Source organism: Lontra canadensis, unplaced genomic scaffold, assembly GCF_010015895.1.
Source record: "Lontra canadensis isolate GAN:19392208 unplaced genomic scaffold, GSC_riverotter_1.0 scaffold87, whole genome shotgun sequence".
NCBI classification, from domain to species: domain Eukaryota; kingdom Metazoa; phylum Chordata; class Mammalia; order Carnivora; family Mustelidae; genus Lontra; species Lontra canadensis.
Window position 1 is genome coordinate 1511501 of NW_022631081.1, and position 16429 is coordinate 1527929.

Below are 16429 nucleotides of genomic sequence, written 5' to 3' on the forward strand. Positions count from 1 at the left end.
CCACAGATGTCCCTTGGCGGGCCCACAGCCTTTTTGTGAAAAATGCTGAGTTTGCACTCCACCCATTGGGCATAATTACCTTTCTCCTCTCTAGAGCCCCCTACGTGTTCTAACCTGAGGAGGAAAGAAAAGGCTGGAAAACCAGACCAAGTTAGAGATTGACTCATGAGCCCTTGTCTCAGACAAAGAGATCGGCGTAACCCAACGTGTGCACACACACACGTGTGTACTACCCCCCCCCGCCACACACATGCACATGGACACTTTTTTCATATTCTTTAGGGCTGAGTGGCCATAGCTGGTGGCTATGTTTAGCTCTGGGCTCTCTTGAACTTTCCAGATTTTCTTTTTGCCTGGACTTCCGTGGACTTTCTCCCAGGAATATGCCACATCCATTTTTTTGCTCCTTATAATTATTTTCTTAAACCTGACTTTACATGGGCTTGATCATTATAACTCATCTTAGATTAATCTCTTCGTGCATTAATTACTTTTTATCAAGCATCTCCCATGTGGTCAATGTGAAGACAGATGCAACGGTGAGACACAGACTTGACCCTGTCTTCGAGGAGGCTAGAGCCTGACTAGGAGGAGAGATAGATGAAGGGAGGAGGTTCTTAGGGGTAAAGATGGGAAGGGAATGTGGAAAAAGGGGGATGGGCATGTAATTCTACAAGTCTTGGGGGAAGTTTCTCCAAGAAAATAATTATGCTCTTTGTCAGAATGACCAACCTTATGTGAAAAGACAGAATGGGGAAGGTGAAGCGTCTTGGTACATGCTGACAAGTTGAGGTTCTTCTCCCTCCTATGGTGGACATTGTTAGCTCCTAGCACAGACAGCCTAGACCATCACACAGCTTGGGCACATCTCCCAGTCTTCCTTGCAGTAGGCGCGGCTGTGAGACCAAATTCCAGTCGAATGTGAGTGGAGTGATATTTCACACCCAGAGATGGTCCATCAACATTCCCAGGTGTGATCCTTCATGCTCTCTCCTTTCCACTGATAGAACTCAGACCATGTGAACTAGAGATTCCCTCACTGAGGGTGGAGGGAGCCATGATGTGGCAAGAACCTGGGTCTCTAGTACCTCTTGGAGGAAAGTTACCCTGGAGAGTTGCCTGACTGAAAATGTCTTCACTGGACTTTGCAAGAGCTAGAAATAGATGCCCACCATGGCGTATTTTTGGGTTTCTTTGTTACATTAGCTGACATTGCCTTTTTCTCCCCCCAGCTGACATTGCCTTAACCCCTGAGCCCAAACCCTTTCATTGCCTGTGTCTGCAAAGTAAGTTTTGTTGGAACACAAACTCTAATCTTTGTTGGGAAGTCTCTGGCTACTTTCACACTATAGCAGCAGAGTTGAGTGGGTGGGACAGAGATATATGGCCTGCAAAATCTAAAATATTTTCTATCTGGCCCTTTACAGAAAGTGTTTGTAGATCCTGGCCTTAATGAATACCCCAAGCATCTGGCCAGGGCCAGAAACAGTCTAGATTCTTCTCTTGTTCTCCAACGTGGGTTTCTCTGAAGAGACCAGTGTCGGTTGCTCTGCTTTTCTGCTCTGACTTGGTTCTGGTTTCTTCCACTATTCTGACTCCATTCCTTGAAGTAACTAGGTTTTGTGAATTGGACCCAAAGACATAAAGAATGGTTAAGGGTAACCATTCTTCAACCTTTTCAGCTGTTAGCTCTGACCTTCTGAATAATCTAGACTAACTCCCTGAATGTTCAGAGAGAGGGGAGTAGACTTTCCCAGGGTCACCCAGCCAGCGAGTGGCTGAGACGTTTTGCAGACAGAGCTGCGGGGCAAATGAACTGCTTCCCAGATAAAAACAGCTAGTGTTTGTTGAGCACTGGCTATGAGCTAGGGGCACACTCACTCCTTCCAGCAAACTTCAAGGTGTATACTGCTCCTCTCACTACCATCACACCCATTTTACAGATGGAGAAACTGAGGCATAGAGGGAAGTTAATTTGCCCAAGATTCATTCTGTTGATGAAGCTAAGATTTGAACACAACAATGTGAGCTCAGAGTCCGTGTTCTTGCCTGTGGTGCCATATCGGATCTGTCATCCTCACCCACATTGAGTCTTGAAACTTTCCTCTGATCAGCACTGATGGGAAGAATAGACTGGGGTGTACAGGGCAGTTCTTTCCTAGCCCTTCCCCTCCCATCCCCCTCCCTCTGATCCTCAAAGCCTAGAACGGTTCATCAATTTTGTTTGCATATCCAACTTGAGACTGTCATTTCATTAACTCAAGTGAGGGGTTCTTCATACAAGACTGAGCTTCAATAATTCTCTTTAAAGTTACAGAGAAATGTATGCTTAATTATATTTGCATATGAAAAATAGGGTCTAATTAGTTTGATTGATTATTATTTTAACCCTAATGGCATTTTGAGTATCTGTCCCAACTAATAGCAAGTGTATCGCTAATAAATCATTGAATTTTTATGGCATGGTCTATTGAGCTGGCTTATGAAATATATTTTATTAATATCCTGGAATGTATTGAAACAGATACAAGTCAAACAACTGCTCATTTATTAAACTGTTTAAATGTCAGTTTTATACAAGAGTAATAATACAGGAAATATGTTCGTTCAGGAGACATCAGTAGGCCACGGGTACTCAAAATATTAGTTATCTTGGAAAAATATATTATGGAAATAAAAGTCTAATTATGTCATTTATTGCATTAAATAAATCTATATTGACTAACATAAATGTTGCACATTAGCAGATGCACTTTCTTTCAAACTTTTTAATTCTCTGGGATTGTGCTCAAGGGCATTGGGAGTCTGGGTTCTCTGGGACAAAAACGTCCTTTGAAGGCTGAGGTCAGTTCTCATCTTGGTCTGAGGCTGTCTTGTGCACTAACGGTCCCCAGCATGTCCTTCCTTAAGGGTTTCTCTTCTAGGACATCCCCAGGGACTAGAGTTTGGATCCGTGCACTTCTGGGAGCATGATGTCATCCTTCCTTCATTTGTTCATCTGATGTGTATTTCTGGGGTGCGCACTGTATGTCACACGCCGCACCATGGGGGGCACTGTGGTGCACCAGAAAGGTAACGATCTTGCTTCCATGGAGGTGACATTCTGGTTACCCTCATTCTGGGGGTAAATTGAGAAAAAGAAAACCAACGAAAATACCCACAAACCCTCTTTCTCTGCCATTATGGCACATACAAATGAAAGGAAAAAACTCTTTTTATTTTTCTATCCTTCACAACACCTCTGATATATATTTATGGGTATTCCCCCATACCAACCAGTTCTCTTTCTGGACACCAACTGGGAGTCCTATCATTCAGCTCTGACATCAACTACGTGGAGTTAGTGTAGACCCCACTGATGAAGAACTCAGTCCTGCAAGACTGTTCCTCATTTCAGACACCCACCACAAGCCACCTGCACTTCTGATTGACCGGGTATAAATCTGGGGTTCCTGTGAACCCCCTCTTCGAGTGCGATAATTTTCTAGAACAGCTCACACAACTCAGGAAAGCACTTCACTTACTATCACCTGTTTGTTAATCAAAGATACAACTCAGGAACAGACAAATGGAGGAGACACCTAGGACCAGGGACAGGAGGAGGGGTACAGAGCTCCCATACCCAGTCTCTGTGGAGCAACCTGGAAGCTCTCTGAACCCCACTGTGGAGGGTTTTCATGGAAGGCTTCGTTACCCCCGGCCCCATTGATTAAATCATTGACCACTGGTGACTGAACTCAGTCTCCAGCCCCTCTCCTCTCCCCAGAGGCTGGGGGTTGGACTGAAAGTTTCAACCCTCTAATCACATGATTGGTTCCCCTGGCAACCAGCCCCCCTTCTCTGGGGCTTTCCAAAAGTCACCTCATTAGCATAAACTCAGGTATGGTTGAAAGGGACTTATGAATAACAAAAGACGCTCCTATCACCTCCTCACTCACGAAATTCCAAGGGTTTTAGGAGCTCTGCGCTGGGAGCTGGGAACAAAGACCAAATATATATTTCTTGTTATATCACATCACAGGGAGAGACAACGGGACGAAAGAAAAATGAGATAATTTTCAGGTGCTGATCCACGCTACGAAGGGAACAAGGCAGGCTGTCAGGGTGGGGGATGCCCTGGGCAAGGCTCCGTTAGATGGGAAAGGCGAGGACAATGGCAGGAAGGAGATAGGCAGGTCAAATAGGCAGGGGCCCTGACTTCCAGGCGGAAGGAAGGAAATGGCAGGAGCCAGTGCTGGAGGTTAGAGTGAACTTGGCTTGTTCTAAGGACAGAGTGCAGGTTGGTGGGGCAGAAGCCTGATGTGCTAAGAGGGAGGTCATGGGGCGGTGGGGAGCCCCAGCTCACGAAGGGTCTCATAATCCACAAGAGAAGGAGGAGTGTGGGGTCTGATTCTAGGAGTGATGAATACCCTGGGATGGTGAGACTCGGGAGAGGGTAGACGGTCAGATTTATATTTTGCCAAGGTCACTAGGGTGCTGAGGGGGAGGTGGGTGGAGAATGGACTGTAGGGGGCACGTCTGGCCCTGGGGACACAGGCTGGAGGCAGCGGGCGCAGTCATTAAGGGCAGGACTGCAGGGAGGAGAGAAGTCGAAGCTTCAGGATGTATGTGGAGGTCGAGCTGACAGGATACCCTGATGGATTAGATACCGAGAGACAGGGAGAGAGCAACCAAGGACGCTTCCAGTATTTGATATGAGCATTTGGGTACCATTTACAGTGCTAGGGAGGAGGACATAGGAAGGAATGGTTTGAGTAGCAACATCAAGCGGTCAAGAGTGTATTTTTCATCACATCAGGGGGTGTGCGGGTGGATCAGCATTACTGGGCATGTTGGTCGCCAGCGAGAGTTCTGGACCTTGGACTCAGATTGAGATTCTTCAGGTCTGGGACAGGGTACAGCCATGAGGGTTTCGTTTTGCTACCCCCTGGTGATTCCAACGTGCTGCTATGTTGGAGGACCACTTTTTCTATCCCCTCATTTTGCAGAGGGGTAAACTGAGCCCGGGGGAGGAGACAGGATTTATAAATTGGTGGCAGAATTAGGATGTAGATATGGGAAGCCTGGGTCTTGGCTTTCCACTCCTCCCATGGCTTGGGACTGCTTTTGTCACTAGGAAAGAAGTCCCAAAGCATATTCAAGTGCCGTGGGTAGGCAAAACCCCAACATTCCAGCTCAACCGAGCTCGGAAATATTCAGAGTAGAGGTGAAGTGTAGAAAGTTTTGGAGTTAGGAAGAAACAGGAGGGAATGGTTAAGTGTTTGTCATCTTGCTGTGCAACTTTGGGTAGTTCACATAACCTCTCTGATCCTTAGTTTCTCTGAGTTTAATTGGACATAAGGATGATGCCTTCTTCAAGGATGTCATGAAGACCAAATGGGATTCTCAAGTGAAAGGCTCAGCATAGCGCATGGCACGTGGTAAACCCTAAAATCAGATGAACTATAATCTGAATACAAATTCTATGAATCCCTACCCGTGACCTGGAGAGGCAGATGGAGCAGTGGTAAGAACACAGACTTGAGGATCAGACAAACCTGGGTTCAAATCCCACGTCTTTGCTCTGGGAACCTGGACATGCATCCTACCTCCCTGAGTCTGTTTCCTCAGCCATAAAATGGAAGGGCCCCAGTTATAATGCCCACGTGTAGGGCTGCTTTGTGGATCTGAGAAAGAAGGTACGTGGAATTTCTGGCTCAGAGCCTAGTGCTTAAGGACTGGGAGTTATCGGAATTATTATGCCAATTTCAATTCACTGACCCAAATCCCTCGCAATCACAGCTCCTGCAGAAGCCGCCACCTGCCGTCTGGGGCCTCCCGGTGGGTGGCCATGGAGGAGAGTCTGGGGTCTCCTCCCATGCTGTGTGACCTTGAATGAGCCCCTCACCCTCTCTGGCCTCTGTTGCCTCATGTGTGAAATGAGCAGGCTGGTCTAGTTAATCTCCAAGGTCTTTTTCACAGCCTTTAAAAAAATCGATGATTGTAAAGGTCTGTGATTAGTGAGAAACCATCTGCCCCAGGCAAAGACCAGACCCTCCCCAACCTTTGGGGGAGAATAAAACAATAAGCAGCCGGCTTAGCAAATTGCCACCTCACAGGCCTTAAAAACGAATATCTGCTTTTGTATCAGCCTTGATTGAAATTCTTATGCTATGGCGGCCGTCCCTGCCATCAATGCCTTAATTAGAAATTAGGACAGTCACATTGGCATAAATTAAATCAGACTAAAGATGATTAACAAAGTAATGCAAGAAATCATTAAATTAAACCATTGTGCTAAGTCCTCTGCTGATCTATCACAAATTTGGGCTGCTAATGAGGTCTTAATTAGTAAGTTAGGTCGAAATAATTCATGTCATTCACTTCAAAGACAGCCCTCTTTCTTTCTTTCTTTCTTTTTTTCTTTTTTTTCTCTCTCTCTCTTTTTGAATCCAGCCCCCAATACAAATTTATCATGGGCTGCGGAAGGGGGTATGTGGACATCATCAAGAAATCCCGGATTCTCAAAGCCAGCCTGGCACCAAATGTGTGTGCTGGGAAGCCCATTCTGACATCCGGTTAGCCTGAAGGGGGGTAAAATGCTGACGATCCTTAGCTGAAGCGTGGCAGGAGGGTAAGAAACGGTCTGCAAGTTTGTCCCCTCGTGATCAAGATAGAAAAGCTGAGGGGCCCCACGAGGGAAGGGTCACAGAGTGGGTTTGGGGCAAAGCTGGGGGCCTGGCATCCTAAGAAGGATTGCCTCTTCTTTTCATTGCTTTGTGAGGTTTCCTCTTTGATCAGAAGGTGAAGGAAGTGGGTCCTGAAATGGTCAGCACTCTGGAATTCATTGGAGGGAGGCTCTCCCCCTGTTGGGTGGAGCCTGGCATCTTCTTGGTCCGCCCAGGGATGGTTTCAGGGCTGGATTTCAAGAATTGTAACAAATATTCCCTGGGCACCTGCTACACACTAGTCTCTGCGCTGAGTACTTCCATGACTCTCCTTGTTTCACTTGCAAATAGTACTCTATCCTGTTCCCCCTGTGACTGACAAGGAAGCAGAGGCTCAGAGAGGTGGATGTGTTTGTTTCAGGTCACACAGCGAGGAAGAGGCCAAGCTGGAATTTGACTCTGATGTACCAGTGTATGAATGCTTAACTGCGCTGCTTTCTTGCCTCCATAAATAACCACTGGAGAGCTGGGTGGCTGGTAGCAGCTGTCAGAAGGGCGAGTGAAGAACAAAGTCATTGGCATCCTCAGCAGGGAGTGGGGCTATTGGAAGCCCGATGGCTTTGGGCTCAGGCAGGCCCGAGGCTGACACCTGATACCCCAAACTCCCAGCCATGTGGTCTCAAGCCAGTTGCTTCCCCTGTCTGAGGCTCAGTTTCCTTGTCTGCAATATGGGTACGATGAAAGCCTAACACGAGGAATTCGTGAGGGTCCAATAAGATCGCATGAGAAATGTGCCTTGCACACAGTATGTGGTCAATAAATTTTCCCTCTCCTCCCCTTCTCAATGGTTGTGTGGTGACTCAGTGAGCTTTTGCTGTGTAACAAGCTAGGAAACGCAGTGGCTTAAACCAAGAATGGGTTATTTAACTCAGGATCCCATGAGTTGGCAATTGGAACTGGGTACTACGTGACAGCAGGGAGGCTCTGCCATTGTGGGTTGGTTGGCTGCTGTCTGTGGTGACAGAGGTCATGGAGCTACGCGAGTCTCTTATTTTCCAGAAGGCTGGTCTGAGCTTGCATGCTTGGTGATGTAAAGGCTCCCCCACAGTTAGCCCTATGGTGCAAACTTTTCATGAGCCTTTCCCTGGGTCACATTTGCTAAAATCTCATTGGTTGCTGTAGACTGAATTATGCTCCCATTCCCTCCTCAGGTGCTCAGGTCTTCATCCCTGGATTTTATGAACATGTCAGCTTCTATGGCAAAAGGGACTCTGCAGATGTGATTAAGTGAAGGCTCTTGAGATGGGGAGATGATCCTACAGCACAGGGTGGGCGTGGCATCATCACAAGGGTCTTGATGAGAAGGAAACCGAGGGGTACTATGGAAAAGAAGGTCAGGCGATGATGGAAGCAGGGATTAGAGGAATAGCTTTAAAGGATGGAGGGAGAGGCCACATGCCAAGAAACCCACGCGGCCACTGGAATCTGAAAAAGGAGACACTGACCCACACTTTAGGAGCTCCTGCCAGAACCAGCCTTGCCAACCCCTGGACTTCTGCCCTTAGGGCTTGCCTCAGACTTTTGACCTCTAGTAATGTAAGGTAATAAAATGTGTTGTTTTAAACCATGACTTTTGTGGTCTGCTGGGAGCAGCCATGGACAGCTAAAGGCGTCCAGTGAAGTGAGTCATGTGGCCAAGCCCAGATTCGAGGGGTTGGAAATAGATCCTGTCTCTTGAGGAAGCTGCCCAGGTCCCTTCGGAAAGGTGTGCATGCTTGTAGGGATAGGAAGAATTTTTGGTCATATTTTGCAGTCTGCACGAATATGTCACTTCATCCTGGTGATTTTAGAATAATAATAGTAATATGAATACAATATATGATTAATAATAGAATAAATATAAGAGTTGTCACAATTAAAATGCATGTTGAGTGAGCACTTTCTGGAAGCCAGGCAGTGTCAAGTACCCAGAATACCTTATTTTTCTTCTTCTTTTCTGGAAAGATTTTATTTATTTATTTATGTGGGGTGGGGGGTGGGGCGAGGGAGGGACAAAGCAGACTTGGCACAGAGCATGGAGCCCAGCACAGGGCTTCATTCCCTGGCCCTGGCAGGCATGCTGGCCACCTTTCTCTCTGTCTTGTCTCTCATGGCAGGTGCTGAGCCTCCGGGGTCTTAGTACCCACAGCGAACTCCCCGTTCACTGAAGTCCCCTCCCCTCCTCCCCCACCACGCTGCCCAGAGCCATCCATTTATTTCTTATAGTCGAGATGGCTCCCCATCCAGTCAGGGCCAAAACAATCACTTCGCCATTGATTCTGCATTAATTAATTAAAAAATCCATCCAACCACTCCACAGTTTGATGGACTTTGAGGATTCAGAAGGAAATAAATAAACGAGTCGTGGGGTAGGGGTGGAAGTGAAGCACTGGGAAAGAGAGCAGGTGGGGAGGGTCAGATCTGAGCATTCAGCTCTGGGACTCACACCTCTCAGGAGACCCTCCGTAGGGAGGAGGGCCCTGGGCCTGGTGGTTATATTATTAGTAATTTTCTTAATAATAGTTAGATTTTATCGATGCATACTTTGCGTATGATCCATACACATTATCCCATTAATAACCTCTCGCAGCGGTTCTGTGTGCTAGGTGAGGCTCAGAGAGGTCGAACCACTTGTCTGAGGCAACACAGCTAGAATGTCGGGGGAGGATCTCCTTTCTTGGTCCTCTCATGCTGCTTTTTTGGTGAGTGTTTTCTGACTTGCCCAGTGTGGGGCCATGAGGGAAAAGGGCAGGGGCAGGTCTCCGTGCCTGGGGAATTATCTTTGGGGGCAGGTAGGACTTGGGCACAGAATCCCTGGGATGTTATCTCAAGCCAGAGGGGACTTTCCAGATCATCTGCTTCAATGGTTTGCAAACTATTTTTAGCCTTGCAGAACCCAGTGTAGAAAGTGAAGTCTCGTGTAGATTTATTAAAGGAAAACCACAAACAAAGCTGCTTGGTTGAATAATAAAAATAATGCTAAGAGCAATAATAGACGGCCCCTCGGAGCTGAAGCCGGCGCACACCGGTTCACTAGAGCTGATTGTTAAATATTCAGGAGTTTTGTAAGCCAGTTGTTAAACCACTGGCTTGAAATCAGTCACGATGGAAACATTTGCACCATGGAAATTGGCCGGTGGGATAAATCAGCGCCCCCTCCTCCCTGCCACCCCCCAGAGCTGGTTTACCAGCACACCACTGATAATAACCATTTCATGAATATTTGCTGAGCACCAGACACTGTGCTAAGCACTTTATGAAAAAAAAATACACTGTTTCAATTTCAGCCACATTGTAAGGCAGATCGTATTCATATCCCCATCTCTCAAACGGGGACATTGAGTCCGAGAGAGAGGTACAGGTGACTACTTGCACAACGTCACGCCCGCAAATGTTAGTGCCTATCGCGTTCCCGTTAGTGCATTCTGTCTGGTGTCCACTGGAGGGGTTTTTAAAAATCACCGAGTCCCAGAGTGGGGAGTGCACCTGCTGAAGGTCACACAGGGCTCACAGGGCGAGGAGGTTGGAGGGAAGGTGAGGCCCAGAACCCAGTGTCCGGGATCCTAACCTTACTCGTTCAGGGTGAGCGGGCAGCAGCTGGGGCTGTTTTCGGCGGGATGCTGAGATACAGAGTGACCAGGTTTCTGTTCCAGCTTCCCCACTCAGCGGCAGGTGCGTCCTTGGGGTATCAAAACCCTGTGCTTCTTATTTCCACAGCTTTGTGAACAAGGGTGGATGCTGGGCAAGAGACCCATGGGGGTCCTTGGATACTGGAGGTCCGGGTGAGGTGTATGCATAGCGGTGGGGAAAGTCTTTGGTCCTATTTTGCAACTGACCACAGTGGGAAATCCTTACCTCACACCAGAAGCCAGCCCATGAGGTGGTCACCATTCTAGGGACGGGTTGGAGATCCTGCTTGAGGCTTGGCCAGGAAACCCTTCACCTGCTCCCTGTGGGAGCAAGCACGGTCCCAGGGCTCAACCAGCAAGCCAGGTTCCCAAGAGAGAAAGGAGGCTCACATCTTTCAAGTGTGTGCATAATGACTTGGCACTCACCAGATCTCAAAGGGTGATCCTCGTTTTACAGATGGGGACACTAAAGCTCAGAGAGGGCCAGAAGCTTGCCCAAGTTCACACAGCCAGGAAGTAGCTCGGAAACGAGTTTCAAAAAGGCAGACAATTTAGTGTAGTTACCTAGCACGGTGCTGACTGGTAGAAATGTGATGGGCACTGCAAATGTGAGCCACAGATGTGATTTTAGATTTTCTAGTAGCCTCATGAAAAAAAGTAGAAAGGAATGGGTGATATTAATTTTAATAACATTTTGTCAAACCTATCAAAATTATCATTGCAATATGTAATCAATAGGAAGGATTACTAATGAGATTTTTAAAAAAGATTTTATTTATTTGAGAGAGAGATGAGAGAGAGAGAGAGAGAGAGAGAGAGAGCGCATGAGTGGGAGGAGGGGCAGATGCAGAAGGAGAAGCAGACACCCCGCTGAGCAGAGAGCCCGATGTGGGGCGCAATCCCGGGACCCCAGGATCATGACCTGAGCCAAAGGCAGACGCTAAATGACTGAGCCACTCAGGCGCCCCACTAATGAGACTTTTAAACTTTGTTCTTATTCTGAGGGCATTTTACACTCACATTTAACAGCACAGCTTAATTCCTATAAGGCACGATTCAAGTGCTTAAGGGTCACATGTAGTTCATGGCTCCCTTACGGGACAGCACAGCTGCCAAGAGAGAGACAGGGCTTGGAAGTTGGAGCAGATGAGTGATTCTCATATTTTCTCTCTCACACTCACTTCCCCTCTCCCCCACAGCACACACCACACCTGTGCCTTTAGCTAGGATGTAATATTATAATAACATGGTTACTTCTTATGGGCCAGGACCTGGGCTGTTTGTCCCCCCTTGTGCAGCTAAGGAAACCGAGCCCAGGGAGGGGAGGTTACTGCCCCAAATCACACAGCTTGTACAAGTCACAGCCAGGTGTAAACCAAGGGCCTGACTCCATGCCTGGGTTCTTGACTACTGAGCCTGGGCAGGGACTGACTTCTCCGAATCCCGGCTCTCCTGACTGAGCTTTGCGCTCTCACTACGAGGCAGTCTGAAGCCACTGAAGAGCCATCAGAAGTGGGTGGCCCTGTGGTGGCTCCCTGTACTGGCTTCTCCGGGGTCCCCCAGGGCCAGCGGCCTTGTAAAGACAAAGGGTCATTGTCCTCACCGTGTTCTAGAAGCACTTTAGAAATCGGTATGTTCCAGGGCGCCTGGGTGGCTCAGTGGGTTAAGCCTCTGCCTTCGGCTCAGGTCATGGTTTCAGGGTCCTGGGATCGAGCCCCGCATCGGGCTCTCTGCTCAGCTGGGAGCCTGCTTTCCCCTCTCCCTCTGCCTGCCTCTCTACTTGTGATCTCTCTCTGTCAGATAAATAAATATAATCTTAAAAAAAAAAAAGAAAGAAAAGAAATCGGTGTGTTCTGAAGTCACATTACCAGGTACAGATTCCTGCTTCTATGCTCCTTGGTTGTGTGGCCTTGAGCAAGTTACCTCCCCTCTGTGGGACCCCGTCTCCTCTAGTCTGACAGTGGTCTCTGCCCTACCCTCATCACAGAATGAAACCAGACATCAAGCAGAGAGTGTGTCTCCTGACACAGGAAGGCTGCTGGGGAACAACTGGGCTCTCCTTCTTCCCATTTTGTGGATGAGAAAGTGCAAGCTCAGGCAGGCCAAGAGGCTGAGCTGTGGTCTTCATGGTAGGAATGACAGTGTCGGGACAGAACTGAGGCCTTCCAAGCCCATGTACCTTATTTTTACAAGACTCCCCAGACCTGGATGTTTGGGAGCAAAGACACGGGTCCAGGGGCTTGATTTCCAAGCTGCCATTTTAATACGTTGTCTGTTTTCTCTCTCCAGTGTCGGCTCAGGCTTTGAATCTGAAAATTCCTGATTCTGGCTCTCATGGAGGATATTAGGTGAGATAGGCTGCCTGTCACAAAAAGATTTATCTGGGTCTCAGAGGGAGTAAGAGACAGAGCTGGGCACGCAAAGAAACCACAAGTCTATTTTCCTCCGTGGAGGGGTCAGACCACACGCCAGGGCTGATTTTTTTTGTCTGTTTGTTTTAATCCCCTCCAAACAAGCAGTTTTAGCTGAGAAGAATGATGTCCCATGCACTATTTTGCACTAATGGAGCACCAACTACATGTAAGGTCTTGAGATAGACGTGTGTGTGTGTGTGTGTGTGTGTGTGTGTATGTGAGAGAGAGAGAGAGAGAGAGAGAGAGAGGCTTGTCTTCACCCAACAGGCATCTCCCGAAATCCAACTAGCATCTGAGGTTACTGACCACTGGAAGAAAGGCCAGGTCCCATGCCAAAGCTGTGGAGCTCAGGGATATCTAATACTTGGGCTCCACCTGCAAATCTCACTGCTTTTACGGGGGACTGACATCACACTATGGGCCGATTAATACTGTGCTGTTTCTTACCAGAGACATGTATAAAAAAGCTGCAGCGATGAAGGTATGAAGCACAATGGGGTATTTCACTTGGGCTCTGAGGGGTGAGTAGGAGTTCGCTAGGCAGAGAAGGGCATTGTAGGAAGTAGGAATACCATGAGAAATGTAGAGGAGGAAGTATGTATCCAGAGGTGAAGTGTTTAACTAGCACATGGGGTCTCTTTGGGGATAACTCTGTGTGTGTGTGTGTGTGTGTGTGTGTGTGTGTGTCTGTGCGCACGCGCGCCCGCGCATGCAGTGGGGAGTGGTGCTGGTGGTAATGAGGTGGATCACTGAAAATGTAGTTTGGGGCAAATTATCAAGAACAATGCTCAAGGGGTGCCTGGGTGGCTCAGTTGGTTAAGCGTCCGACCCTTGATTATGGCTCAGATCGTGATTTTAGGGTCATGGGATCAAGCCCCATGTCAGGCTCTGCACTCAGCAGAGAGTCTTCTTGGGATTCTTTCTTCCTCTTCCCCTCTCCCTTCTCTCTCTCTCTAAAATAAACTAAAAAAAGAAACCATGCTCAGGTGATTCAATTTTGCTTACTTAGCATGGGAATGGGGGCAGCAGAGATTTTTTTATGTAAGGGAGGAAATATCAGTCCCACGTATTTAAAAAAAATGGTGTTGGCTGAATTTGAGATCATGCCCTATTCAGGGTCTTACAGAGAACTGAGTATATGAGGTAGGTTCATCGCTGCCCCCAGAAAACACAGCTAGCTGGGACTCCAGCAGCTCTGAGACTTAGTTTGTGTCCTGCCTCTTCCAGGCAGGCTTCTCTGATTATTTCTTCTCCAGTTGGTATAGTTGACTGGTAAGAGCATTTGGGGGGGGGGGGGGGTCGGTCAGCTGCACCTAAATTTAAATTTCCATTCTTACTCAACCAGCTCTGGCTCTTGAGAAAACACTTCATCCCCAGGAGTTTCATTTTCTTTCCCTGAGAAAGGAGCATGATAATGATTATATTAGCTTGGTAGGTCTCTTCTGAAAATCAAATGAGATCATGGATGGGGAGGTGCTTACTGCTGGGTCTCCTCCCTGACAAGAGGGCTCGGGGAATGAGTCTGCTGAGCCTTTCTCAGATCGCTCAAATCAAACACTCTGGAAGTTTCTGGCCCATTGCTCCTTCCCTCCCAGAGACGTGTGTTCCGATACTGTTGGTTTTATTTCTAGAATGGAGGATCAGGGACAAGGCGAACCCTCTTAGTGCCAGGAGTGCTCATAAATTACGGGGAGATGAGAATATTTTAATACAAACCAAAGAATCTCAAGTACAAAGAACTGCTCTGAGAAGTGTTTTGTTTTTTTTTTTTTTTCCCTTTCTCTCCCTTTCTGTTCCCCTGATATTTGGAGCTGAGACGACTCCTCCGGGAATTTATAACGAGTGGAATATTTAAGGGTAGGGAGCCAGAGGTCTTTTTGGCATTCTCCTTTCAAGGGAAGTCACCTCCGAATGTCTGGTACGTGCCTGAGTGACATGAAAGGGAAACCGTGTGGGGAGAAGGGGAGAATATGCCAAGAATTGTCAATTATGCAAAAAAAAAAATTGCTTGTCCAAAAGAGTGATGTGTCTGGCTGTATTCCCCAGACGGGGTTCAGCATTCTGGCCAAAGCCTTCGCCAGACTCTGAGATTTTCTGGAAGCATCTTGGGGCTTGGCTTTTCCATTGCACCTGTGACAATGGGTCACTGGGTCAGCTGGTGGTCACTTTCCACCTGCTCCATTGGAGACAGCTGTAGGGCTTAGGCTTTGACCATTTCTTTAAGAGCCCCTGATGTGCTGAATCCTCTGGTTGGGAGCTGATTTCCCGGGGAAATTTGTGGTTTTGCTGCCCTCCTGCCAGGACAGGAAGGAAACCTGCTAGCCACTGCCACTTTTATGATGAGTCACAAATGGCAACAAAGTCTCAGAAGTATGCACCAACCAACTTTAAGTGTTTGTTGCTTTCTCGAAGGTTACCTGGATAGTTCTGTTGATCTGGGCCAGGGGTGGCTGATCCCCACTGGGTTCGCTCCTGCAAACTGGTGAGCTGGGGGGGACTGGCTGATCTAAGCTGACATCACTCCCATGTTCTGAGGTCGACTGGCCGCTGCCTGGGGTGGTAGAGGCGACCGGGCCACATGTCTGGTGCCTCCCATCGGGCTAGCCCTGACTTGCTTGCCTGCTCGCTGGCAGGGTTTTAAGGAGGAAAGGGAAGCTATAGGGCTTCTTAGGACTCAAGCTCCTTAGGACTCAAGTGACACAATAGTGTCACTTCTATGTCACTTTGGCCACCTGCTATCAGCTGAAGCAAATCACATGGCCGGTCCAGATGCAGGAAGCGGGAAGAAGTCTCCATCTTTTGATGGGAAGAACTTCCAAGTCACATTGTAAGGGCTATGGATCCAGGGAGAGCAGGGAATTGGAGCCTTTTTGCCATCAGTCTATTAGGATAAATGAAGAGAAATAGTTTCCTTTACAATTATTCCTGGTGCCTCTGTGTTGGGTCCTCTGCTGGGTGCTGGGGCAAGAAATGAATATGGGACATTCTCATTGTTTCATTCTGGGGGTAAAGCAGACGTAGAAACAGCTGATTATGACCCAGTGTAAGTGCTGCCATGGGGGAGCTTGGAGGAGACACCGAACGCTCCCTGGAGATCAGGGAAGGCTCCCTGGAGGAGGTCACTCCTAATCGACATTTTGACATTTGAGTGGGAGCTCGCAGGGTGAAGGTGCTGAACAGGGTGACGGCTAGAGGAGAAACCACTCCGGGAGGAGGACACAGTGTGTGCAAAGGCATGAACGCAAGGGACGACCTGCAGGGGTGGCCTTCAGTCATGATGGTGAGGGCAGAAGTGGCTCAAGGTGAGGCTGGCGTGGAATCGGAGATCTCAGAGGCCAGACCTGCCACCTGGCTCCTAGAGGGCTGCCGTGGGGGCACCAGTTCAACAGAGAGACTGGGACACAGGGACCAGGGAGGAGGCCTGGGATCTATGTGACCTGGTAAGGGCATCCTGTCCCCCCAGCCTGGGTTTCACATTGACTAGAATTAGTAGGTTATTTACTTGAAATCATCAGCAAGCCTGGATGGGGTTTCCAAGGAAGCTCTGATACAGGAACGCAGGAACAATAAGAACTCGATGAGTGATAACGACAGCCCTCCACGCATCCTTCCAGAAACACTGAGCTTCACCTGCCAGGTCTTGTGCTGGGAGCTGGGCGCTCAAGTCTGGTGTCATTCCTGCCCCCGAAGACCTCATTGG